Source organism: Thamnophis sirtalis, unplaced genomic scaffold, assembly GCF_051295495.1.
Source record: "Thamnophis sirtalis isolate CommonGarterSnake01/CBP01778 unplaced genomic scaffold, rThaSir2_p1.2 scaffold_7, whole genome shotgun sequence".
Lineage (NCBI taxonomy): Eukaryota > Metazoa > Chordata > Lepidosauria > Squamata > Natricidae > Thamnophis > Thamnophis sirtalis.
Window position 1 is genome coordinate 31496581 of NW_028261387.1, and position 11110 is coordinate 31507690.

An 11110-nucleotide genomic window follows, 5' to 3' on the forward strand; every position below is an offset into this window, starting at 1 on the left:
TGTGTCTTTTCCTGCTCCTGTTTTGCATTTTAGAATAATGTATTAAAGTATTTAATGGCTGCCAGCTGCTTTTATGGAAGATAAGGAAAATGCAATTCTTCTAACAAAACTTCTTGTGCAAACAAAAATACTTTCTGAATTTGTACTTTAGTCGTTTCTCTTTAATTCCCATTTCACAAGGGTTTTTATCCAGTGGTGAAATTCAATTTTTTTACTACCAGTTCTGTGATTTGGTGGGTGTGGCAGAAGAAGGATACTGCAAAATCCCCATCCCCTCCTCATTCCTGGGGGGAGGGTACTGCAAAATCTCCATTTCCACCCCACTCTGGAGCCAGTCAGAGATGGTATTTGCCTAAGGTGACCAGATTTTCAGATTGGTAAAGAGGGACAGCATTGACTGGGGGGAGGCGGGGAAGCTAGGCCGTGGCGGTTACTGCCAGCCCGCGGCCTCACTAGGGAAGTCTTGTCACCTTAATTATATCTATCATCTCTCTCTCTATCCATCCATCTGTCTGTCTGTCTATCTGCCTGCCTATCTGTCTATCTAGTTATGGTATCTCTCTCTCTCTCTCTCTCTCAGTCCGTCTATCTGTCTGCCTACCTATCTCTCTCTCTTTCTCTCTATCCATCCGTCTATCTGCCTGCCTATCTGTCTATCTAGTTATGGTGTCTCTCTCTCTCTCTCTCTCTCTCTCACCCTCCCTCTCTCTCTCCCTCTCCCTCCCTCATCTCATTATCATCTATCTCAGTGTTTCTCCACCTTGAAGACTTGAAAGAATTCTGGGAGTTGAAGTCCACACACTTTCAAGTCTCCAAGGTGGAGAAACACTGATCTATCTAATTAATATAATGATTTCTCCCTCTCTTTTTCACTCTCTCCCTCCCGCGCGCACAGACAAATGCATAGGGTAGCCAACATCACACACAGGTAACTCCGGGCAGCTTACAACATTATGATGCACACCCAAAGCAAATAGAGTCAGGTGCCTGTGATCCCAACCCTCCTTTTCCGAGGGGGGAGGGCCGTGGAACACTGCAAAACTCTTCTTGGTTGTGTCACTCTCTGGGGCTTTCACTTTCGCTTGTCCCCCCCCCCCCAACCTTTCCAAAGCCAAGCTTTATCCAATTCTAACCAATCCCAGCGCCTCTTGCATCTCTCCTTTGCAAGCATTACCCTGGCCTCTGAGCATGTGCAGAGGGCTGGGATGGGAGCTGGAGTCCAATGCCACTGGTGATCTGGGGCTGCTGTAAGCAGGCGCTGGACTTCAGGGGAGGGGGGGATGCGCAAAACCCCCTCCCCTAATGCTTCTGGCTCTTCTAAAGAAGGGGGTTGGGGGGGGGCTTGTGCAGATCCCCTCCCCCCTATTCCCGCATCTCCTTGCAGGAACCTCCAATCACCAGGGGCATTGGACTCCAAATCCCATCACAGCAGCCCCCAATGGCCAGTGTCTTAGGATTCCAAATCCCATCGCAGGAATCCCCATTTGCCAAGTTTGTAGGACTCCAAGTCCCATCCCATCTGCTTCAAGATCTCCCTCACAAGCTTCAGCAGCCCCGATGACAGCTCATCACGCTTCTTCTCCACACGCCCCCCCTCCTCTCCATTCTTTTCCTCAGTACTCACACCCCGGCAGGTCCGCACAAGTTCCTCACCTAGTTAAGCGCGCCTTGGATCCCAGCCCTGGGGCACCTTTCCGCAGTTGGCCAAGCCCCTGCTCTCCCCAGAAAAGGCAGCCTCGCCACCGCCTATCTCTATTCCCTTTGCCCGCTGTCGGTTAAGAACAAAGCCCACAGTGGGGAAGCTGCTTGTTTGTGTGTCTGGGATTCTTTGGGCTGTGTGTGTGTAATTGTCTCCAGCTAAAGGAGCAAAAGCAGGAGGGACGAAGCTCGGAGAAGCCGGGGAAAAGATGCAACCCCCCCCAAACTTCCCGCATGGGTTAAAGTAGAGCCTCGGGATACCCTCAGACGGAATCTCCCCCCTTCCCCACGGCTTTGACCTAGGGAGATCCCAGGCGCTCCCGCCACCCACCTGGAAAGGAGGAAAATCATGCGGTTGGGGAGAACCAGCAAGCCGGAGAAGGCTGTGGGTGTCTCCGCCAGCCCTGCTGCTGCCGCTACTGGGCGGGAGCACAGGGGAGGCATCCAACCAACCCGCTGGAAGCCTGGCAACTGACCATGGCAATCCATCTTGCTTGCCCACTCCGCTCCTCTTTCTCGACGCAAAGGTAGACGGACGGAGAGATAAGGCAGAAGAAGGGAGAGCAGCCGATGCCTCGACCGACAAGAGGCGCGTCCTCTGCACCCTTAGCAGGACCAGACAACAATGCATCCCACCCAGCCACGCACTCCCCACGCCGGTGAGTGCCTACCTTCCCCTTCTTCCTCCAGCAGGCAGGCAAGCAAACCCTCTCCGCTCCTGGCAGCCCCCAACTCCCTGATGTCTCGCCCTGCTGAAAAGCAGTGACGGTAGACAACTCGGCCAGCACTGGTCCGTTTGTTCGCCTTGGCTGGCCGGATCCCGCGAAAGGATTTTTATTCCTTCCCCCGAGCTTAAGCAGCTCTTCCCAACAGCGCACCCTGGTGTGTGTGTGTGTGTGTGTGTGTGTGTGTGTGTATGGCGGACATACCGCTGGAGCGGCCAAAAGCCTCTTTCTTGACAGCACTTGACAGTGTTGTTGGGGCCTGCGGGCGAAAGAAAGCACTTTAATCAGTGGGGTGAAGCGCTTTCTTTCGCTCGGCCGAGCTCTGATGCGCAAGGAATGAAAAATGGAATTGGGGAGGTGCTGGCGGACTGATATTATATGATCTATTTATAGCATCCTGAGCTTGCTGGAACTGCCTTTTCAGGCCTGAATTGGCCATCCCAAGCAAACTTCGGTGAAGGGGCTGATGTTAGCCCCCCTCCCTTCTCCAATCCAACCCCCTTCCCCTCCCCCACAATTCAAACCTGGAAGGAACAGCCTCCCTTTCCTCGTCCGCTCATCGAATCAAAAGATTGATACCCACGAAGCTTTAACCCCCCCAATCACCAACCCCCCACCCCCAAATAGGCAGACCCCCTCCTCCCTATCCACAACCCCCCGCAGCTAGAAGAGGCCACACGGTATTGTGACCCACCTGATTGACAAATGCACAGGCATACAACCGGGGCAGGAGCATGCAACTGCGCACGAAGGTCTCCAGAGCAACTTTTCTCCTTTTGGAAAAGGCGCGTTCTTGACGCGCCGGGACCGCTCTGCTTCTCAAAGGGGTCGAGGTGCCCCCCCACTCCTTACTTTCCAATGTGGGGCGGCGGTGGGAACGGGAGGAAGCTTTCATTTGCAATCTCGCCTCTTTTTTGGCACTTCCCACAACAGCGCCAGCAAAAAGGCAAAGGGGGAAAAAAACGGAGGGGAGCCCGTCCCGGGGAAAATCTTTGGATCCGCCAAGCCCGGAGAGAAGGAGAGAAAGAAAGAGAGAGAGGGAGGGAGAGAATGAAAGGAAAGAAAGAGGGAGAAGTGGACCAGCCCTCGACGCAGAGAGGGAGGCGCAAGGAGGAGAGGAAGGCGAGTTCCCCTCCTTGTTTGGCTTTTCTGGCCCGACCGGATTGGGAGAGGCGCCACCCAAAAAGGTGGAAGCTTTTGCAGGGAGGAGGAGGAGGCAGCCTCTGGATCTGTCTAGCCCAGGAACCGGAGTGATCGGGGATCTGGCAGGGCGGGCTAGGGCCCTATCGCTTTGGGGATCACACGTTTCCGAGCCAGAGCAGGATGCCGGCAAGGTCGAAGAGGAAAGCCCGGGAGCGGGGTTGGATCTCTGGCTTCGGAGAGGCCCGCCAGCCAATAGGGATGCAAAAGGGGAGGGGCGTGGCCCCGAGCAACCAGCCAATGGGAGGGAACAGCTCAGGCAGCCTCTAACTCTCAGCTAGCATAGTGAGAAATCATCGGTGGATTTCTCAAAATCTTTGGAGTGAAACTGAGATACTATGTCATGCATTCTTTCAAAAATCGGGACTTTTTAAGAATGCCGTGGGACACGGGACAAATTGTGCAAAATTATGACTGTCCCGCCAAAATCAGGATGTCTGGTCACCTTACATTTGCCAGTTCTCTGAACTACTCAAAATTTCTGCTACCGGTTCTCCCGAATCTGCTGAATTTCACCCCTGTTTTTATCTCATAGTAATAGGTAGGAATTTTGGATCTAGCTTTTGCTTCAATGTCAACTATCCCTGTAGTTTTTTTTATTTCTGCTTTTAATCTTACTCTGCAAAGAATTCAAATAAAATTTATTTTCTTGAAGAACGTAAGTAGTCATGTCTTCTGTGCACTCAAGCAGCTTTTCAAAAGCCATCCTTAGTTGTGCATCCACATACATCTGTATGCATGTCTTAGAAATTTCTTTCCTCTAATGTTTTGCAGTTAACCCTGTTGTCTAATAACATGTTTTGATAATTAGACATTCATTTTTACCGTTGGTTTTTATGTTTTGTGAACAAGGGTATACTATTTTCGTTTATATAAATAAATAATATGTTTTCCAGCCCATGGGCAAGCTCAGACCTACCCACATGCTAGAGAATTAAACTACTCATAAAATGGAATTACCCAATTACTTTTAAATACATGGAATGGAATGGAATATTTATTATATACAGTACAAAATATCCAAACCCAGACATAATCAAAAGATTTATCATCAAATAAACTAGTACTGCAGATAAAAAAGTTAATGGTACAACACAAAACTTTTACAAATTTAAAACTTAACGTATAAGTAAAGATATTATTTTTATAGCCATAGTTAAAATGTGACTATCTCCATCCAATCGCACCAACTCTACTCCAGATTAAGGGATTACAGGGTCATTAAAAAAAGGGGAGCTAAAAATTGACTATCACCACTGTAATTCTATTTTATTGAAAATAAAATTTTAATGTCCGAATTTAACCTTAAGGAGTACCTCTACTTGACCTCAGTTTTTAAATAGGCCATATTATACCCAGCTGAAAACTCTTATAATATTCACAATGGAGTAGAATGTGAGTCACAATTTCAAAATTACATGGGAAACATCATTGAGAGGTAGGAATCTTTTGAAATCTATCATAAAGAGCCGAGGTGGCAAAGTGGTTAGAGTGCAATACTGCAGGCTAGCTGCAGTTCAGCAGTTCAAATCTCACTGGCTCAAGATTGACTCAGCCTTCCATCCTTCCGAGATGGGTAAAATGAGGACCCAGATTGTTGGGGGCAATATGCTGACTCTGTAAACCTCTTATAGAGGGCCGTAAAAGCACTATGAAGTGGTATATAAGTGCTATTGTTACTGCTATATAGCATATTTGACGGCAACGGTTTTAATCTGACTTTAGAGAAAGCTGTTCTATATTTCCTTACATGAAAACTGATATAGCATATAGAGAACTGAAAGATGTAATTGTATTTATTTGTACTGTATTGTATGTGATTGTTTGTGATTCTCTAAGTTGGGGTAATGGAATTCCATGTCTTGCCATTAATTCTTGTACTGAATTGTCTCATCAACTATAATACATTAAAATCCTGGCATCTATATGCCTAGAAAACAAACAGATCAATCTTTCTTTTATCTAAAGTATAATCCCCAGGGCATCTACAGGTTTCACACAGAAGTATAATAAAGGACATTTATTAATTAATATTGTAATTTAAATGGCAGAATAAAATAGATTATTTTCAAGATGAATTTAAGTCCTAGTGACTTTTTAATGAATATCTTCATGCCTTTTTCTTAGAAAAATTATAACTTTCTCCAGAAGTTTTGCTTCTGTCATATTAACAAATTACAGTAGTTAAGGGTGCTTTCAGGTGACTTTCAATTAATCCTATCATGTAATTTGTTGAGGTTGCTACGGTTCCTGTCATCTATAGGTAGAATGTCAGGGTCTGGCCAAAAAGCAAATGGCAAAAATACTATGTGTAAATATGTGCTGCTCCTAAAACTGAAGTAGAATGAATAAACCAACATCTGTCCCAGAGGTTCTGTCCCAGACAGAACTCTCATGTAAATACAGAGCCAGTGCTTCTGATACTTAAAACTAGAAGAGTTAAAAGACTGTTATCTTAAAGGTGCGGGGGGGGGGGGAGGCTTAGGATTTACACCTGGAGGCTGACATATATAAAATATTTGATTCTTGTGTTCTGCACTACTCAGATCTTCTGCACATCTATTACCTTTTTCTTGACTCCACCATTTAGCTCTATTGGGTCTGTGTCACTCTGTGAAGTATCTGCTGTTACCTAGTTACCATACTCCCTAAAAGGGAGACTGTGTTCTTAGAGAACTGAGATTTATTGCTTGTGTCTCCTGTGAAGTCTGACAGGATGTGACTCTATTAGTTTTCTTAGTGTGTGATTAGCTTCATTAATCACTCTGCTTTATTGAACAAATTATTATTATAAGCCAGACTGCATTGTTTTCCATTTTGTACTATCCTATATTTTATATTCAGATTTCCATCTTTTTTTTTGGACTAGAAAAAAAAGTAAAAAGATTAAGATGGAAGTAGCTTTATTTCTTTTGTTTGTATTAATCCACCATACGTCTATCAGGATGGTATTTACATAAGCTGATTGACACATACCCCTTGATGCTGCATAGCTATGTAATAATTAATCTATCTGTTGCATATTAAGGTAATCAGATCTTTAACATCACGCGCAATATTCCTTATAATTGAGGAATATTGAGGAGCATGGATGTTTATTCCCCATGTTTTACTCCTGTGGTGCTAATAACATATTATTGGTGATGATTTAAATATGGAACAAAAATACATATGCTATCATAGATAGAAAGTCAGGCTCTATGACCAAAAAGCAAATGGCAAAAATAGTGTCTGCAAAGAAGTGCTGCTCCTAAAACTGAAAATAGTAGGAATAAATAAACATCTGTCCCAGAGGTTTTGTCCCAGACAAAACTCATGTAAATATGGAACCAGTGCCTCTGATACTCAAAAACTAGAAGGCTTTGCTTAAAAGTTGGGAGAAAAAGGCTTCTCATTGAAGGTTATTACTGCTTTAGAACATGGCACCTTTGAGTTTTTTCTCTGAGGTTATGCAATTGCCCATATATTTTGTGCATTTAATAGCCTCCCCCACTCTTCAAAACTTTCTATTCTTTAAACAAATTTTGTTCACAGAGGTTCCTCTGTTTCCAGCCAACTATTCTAAGAGAGAGAGTGATTAGAGTGCCCACTTACAGTCCTTATTCCTTCTGCCGCTTCTAGGCTATATCTCTATAGCCAGAAGAACCCTGAACTCTCTGGCAGTTGGAAAGAGGCAACAGCTTCAGCTATTAGCAGGCCTTTCCTTGTGCACCGAGTATGCCTGGCCCATCCACAGACCAGGGGAAAGATCAGTCTTGGAAGGAAGGAGCCAGGGATATCATGGCTCCCTTTTCTCAGCACATATCCTGGTTCTGGAAAGCAGATGAGACTTTTTCCAGGAGCCTTAAGAAAAATGGCCCTAAGAACAGGATCTTTAACAGTGAAGACAAAATGGAAGGAGAGCCCCTTGAAGGCAGCAGGCACACCTACCCCAAGCCCTGGTCTCAGCTGCTGGCAGGGCTGTGGCCCACAACCTGGATCCTAGAAGGAAGGGGCGGCAACTGGCCTTTCTTTTACTCTGGGCTGTCAAGTAGCTGCAGGGAAATGAACCTGGAGCCCTCCAAAGATGGCAGACCAGCCCTTCCACCGAGGGATCTGCTCAGCCTGTCAGCAGCTTCAGTAATTAAAAAGGACAGTCCCATGGGACAGGCGGTGGAGGAGGAGGAATACTCCTGTGAGTATGGCTCATTTACCTATCTGCTGCTGTGCTCCTTAGGTGGGGTGGTGAGTTGTGGTGCAACGCACACAGCGGTAGTGCCACTGGATATTGTGAAGTGCCGCATGCAGGTGGAACCCAGGCGTTACCAAGGGCTGGTGCAAGGCCTTTCTCTTACGGTGCGAGAGGAGGGGATTCCTGGTCTGGCTAAGGGATGGGCTCCAACAGCCATAGGTTATTCCATGCAGGGCCTTGGCAAGTTTGGTCTCTATGAATACTTCAAGATACAGTACTCTGACTTTTTGGGTCCAGAGCAAGCTTATCTGTGGCGGACTAGCCTCTACCTCACTGCTTCAGCCAGCGCCGAATTTTTTGCTGACATTGCTTTGGCTCCGATGGAAGCAGTCAAGGTACGGATTCAGACCCAGCGTGGTTATGCCAAAACACTACGAGAAGCAGCTCCCAAGATGTATATTGAAGAAGGACTGTGGGCTTTCTATAAGGGAGTATATCCCCTCTGGCTGCGACAGATCCCTTATACCATGATGAAGTTTTCCTGCTTTGAACGAACTGTAGAAGCACTCTATAAGTATGTCATTCCTAAGCCGCGAGTTCAGTGCAGCAAGATGGAACAACTTGGAGTCACATTTGTTGGAGGATATATCGCTGGCATCTTCTGTGCTATAGTCTCACACCCAGCTGATTCTGTGGTATCAGTGTTGAACCAAGAAAGGGGCACCACTGTTTTGGGTGTCCTCAAGAAGCTGGGCATGCGTGGGATCTGGAAAGGCCTCTTCACCCGTATTCTGATGATTGGTACCCTCACTGGACTGCAGTGGTTCATTTATGATTCAGTTAAAGTTTATCTCAAGTTGCCTCGTCCCCCTCCACCTGAAATGCCCGAATCTTTGAAAAAAAAACTCTCTCAAAATTAACTCCATACTAAATGGCTGTGTTTCAAGGATATTCTAATTCTGTAGGTATGTTTAATTCACCTGATTTGTGAATATCACTGAGCCATGGAAATATGCTATAGTGTTAATCCCAGAACTAAGCTTTAGAGAGTTTCAACAATCTATAAAAGAAGCTTCTTAATGAAACTTGAATGCATGTCATTTAACAGAATAACATTGTCTTGCAGTTTTATTTTGTTCTTAACTGCATTCAAAATACATAGCAGATAATGCAATTACTAGTTTTTATAAGCTGTTAAATGTTTTAAGGTTAACCAGTTAATAGCCACTGCTAGACAAGTTGGTTGTTGTAATACTGTTGTAATGATTTGATAATTATTGTCAACAAGACATGTTGTCAGGCAGTCTAGATTGTTGATTCTAAGATATTGAGCAAAAAAATTTGTGTTCATTTGCTAAATCTGATTCTACATTTGAAGTAACATAAAAGTATAAACTCTGAAAAATGGCATTCTTAGCAGCAATGTATTAGAAATCTTATTTTATTTTTAAGCGTCATGGATCTGTAATGATCCAAAGTGCCTGTTTAGACATCAAAAAATATGTATTTTTGTCGCAGGGCATTTTTTAAATAGATCTCTGTAACAAAAGTTTCTACTAGTAGCTTGAATCTTTAAAAAAGCATTCTTTTCATCCACATAGAATCTGCTGTGCTGGAAAAAGGGGGGGGGGAGTAATTTTGTATTGTGATTTCCATGTTTATTGGACAAGTCTTTTGGAACTAGCATGACTGTTGTTCCTCTCTGCTCTTAAAGCAGCCCATCAGACTTACATAGGTGCACTTCCTCCAAATTATTTTTGAAACATGTACATGTTTCATATATATTGAATAATCCTTTCTCTGTATAAAAATGCTGTAGCCTCTGATTTGAGCCAAATCTACTTTTTCTGTGAGTATTCTGCAAGTTACTGGAATTATAGAAATAAAAACAATATATTTCTTCTTTTTGATGATTCTTTACCAGTATGTTATTCCTTCTTTTGTTGTATAATTTAATTTGAACATTTATTGTTACTACAGCAAATAAAGTTATTGTAGTTATTATGGAACTATAAATCCTGTATTGGACAATGCTTTTTAAAACATATTAGCTACTATATATTTTATACAAAAAAAGCAATCTTTTTCATTTCAAACAAATGGTCTTGCCATTTAGTATTATTGCAAAACCTGTATAAGTGATATCCAATTGTCTTTTATACCTTTAATGATGTAACCTAATTCTTAAAATTATATTCAACTAGTTTATTATTGCCTGTTGTATCCACAAGACTTAAGTATTCTTTCTAGAGCCTAGTTTAAAGGTTCAATTATCAGGAATAATTGTTATTATAATCCCAACTTCTATAAGGCAGCACACCATTGATCTACTCAGCAAAGCAAAATGTAGTACATGTTGCAAATTTAAAAGAAAGATGATTTTGAATCGACTGATCAGTGACAAATTATGTTTTAATACTTTGCTTTCACTCATTATTTGGATTTATTTCCCGATTTTGGTTTCAGATAAGACTTATTCAACAGCATCAATTCTCTTCAGAGCTAGTTGGCTCTCATTATTTGAATATGTTTTGATTTTGAGATTAGGTAAGAGTGGTCCCACAGTGTCAACTATAACTTCAGACCTAGTTACTCATGTCTCATTTCTATCCCTTCATAGCTTGAGAGATAGAATGATATTACGGTGAGTGCGGGTGGAAGGAGAGGAATTGTTCAGAGAGCTGTGAACTACATAGTGCAATAAACATGCCCTTGTTGGTGATTCTGAAATGTTGGCAACTGTGGAAAGTTCCATAGAAATAGAAAATCCATAGTATGAAAAGTACATTATGCTCCAGTTCTATAAAAAGTACTACAGTAAGCAATAGCAGTAATAGCAATAGACTTATATACCGCTTCATAGGCCTTTCAGCCCTCTCTAAGCGGTTTACAGAGAGTCAGCATATTGCCCCCAACAATCTGGGTCCTCATTTTACCCACCTCGGAAGGATGGAAGGCTGAGTCAACCCTGAGCCGGTGAGATTTGAACCGCTGAACTGCTGATCTAGCAGTAGCCTGCAGTGCTGCATTTAACCACTGCGCCACCTTGGCTCCTGCGCCACCTTGGCTCCTAATATGTAGGCATCCATGAATCATAACACTCAAAATATACAATATGTAGGGCTTTTTAAAAAAGTTTATTGTGTAATTGCTATGTAAATTTGGTAATGTAATATTGTTGCCATGATCAATAGCAATATTGCTTAATTTTCATCAAGGGTCGGATCAAATCCATCAGATCATACCATACAAGATGGTTTAAAATAACATAAAATAACCCCAGACCTAAAATTATAAAATTAAATAGGTGTAAAGA

General features: G+C 43.4%; 1 pseudogene; it reads left to right on the forward strand.

Moving 5' to 3' along the window:
* Positions 1–7266: 7266 nt before the first annotated feature.
* Positions 7267–9699, forward strand: LOC106539395 (solute carrier family 25 member 3 pseudogene; annotated as a pseudogene).
* Positions 9700–11110: the final 1411 nt, after the last annotated feature.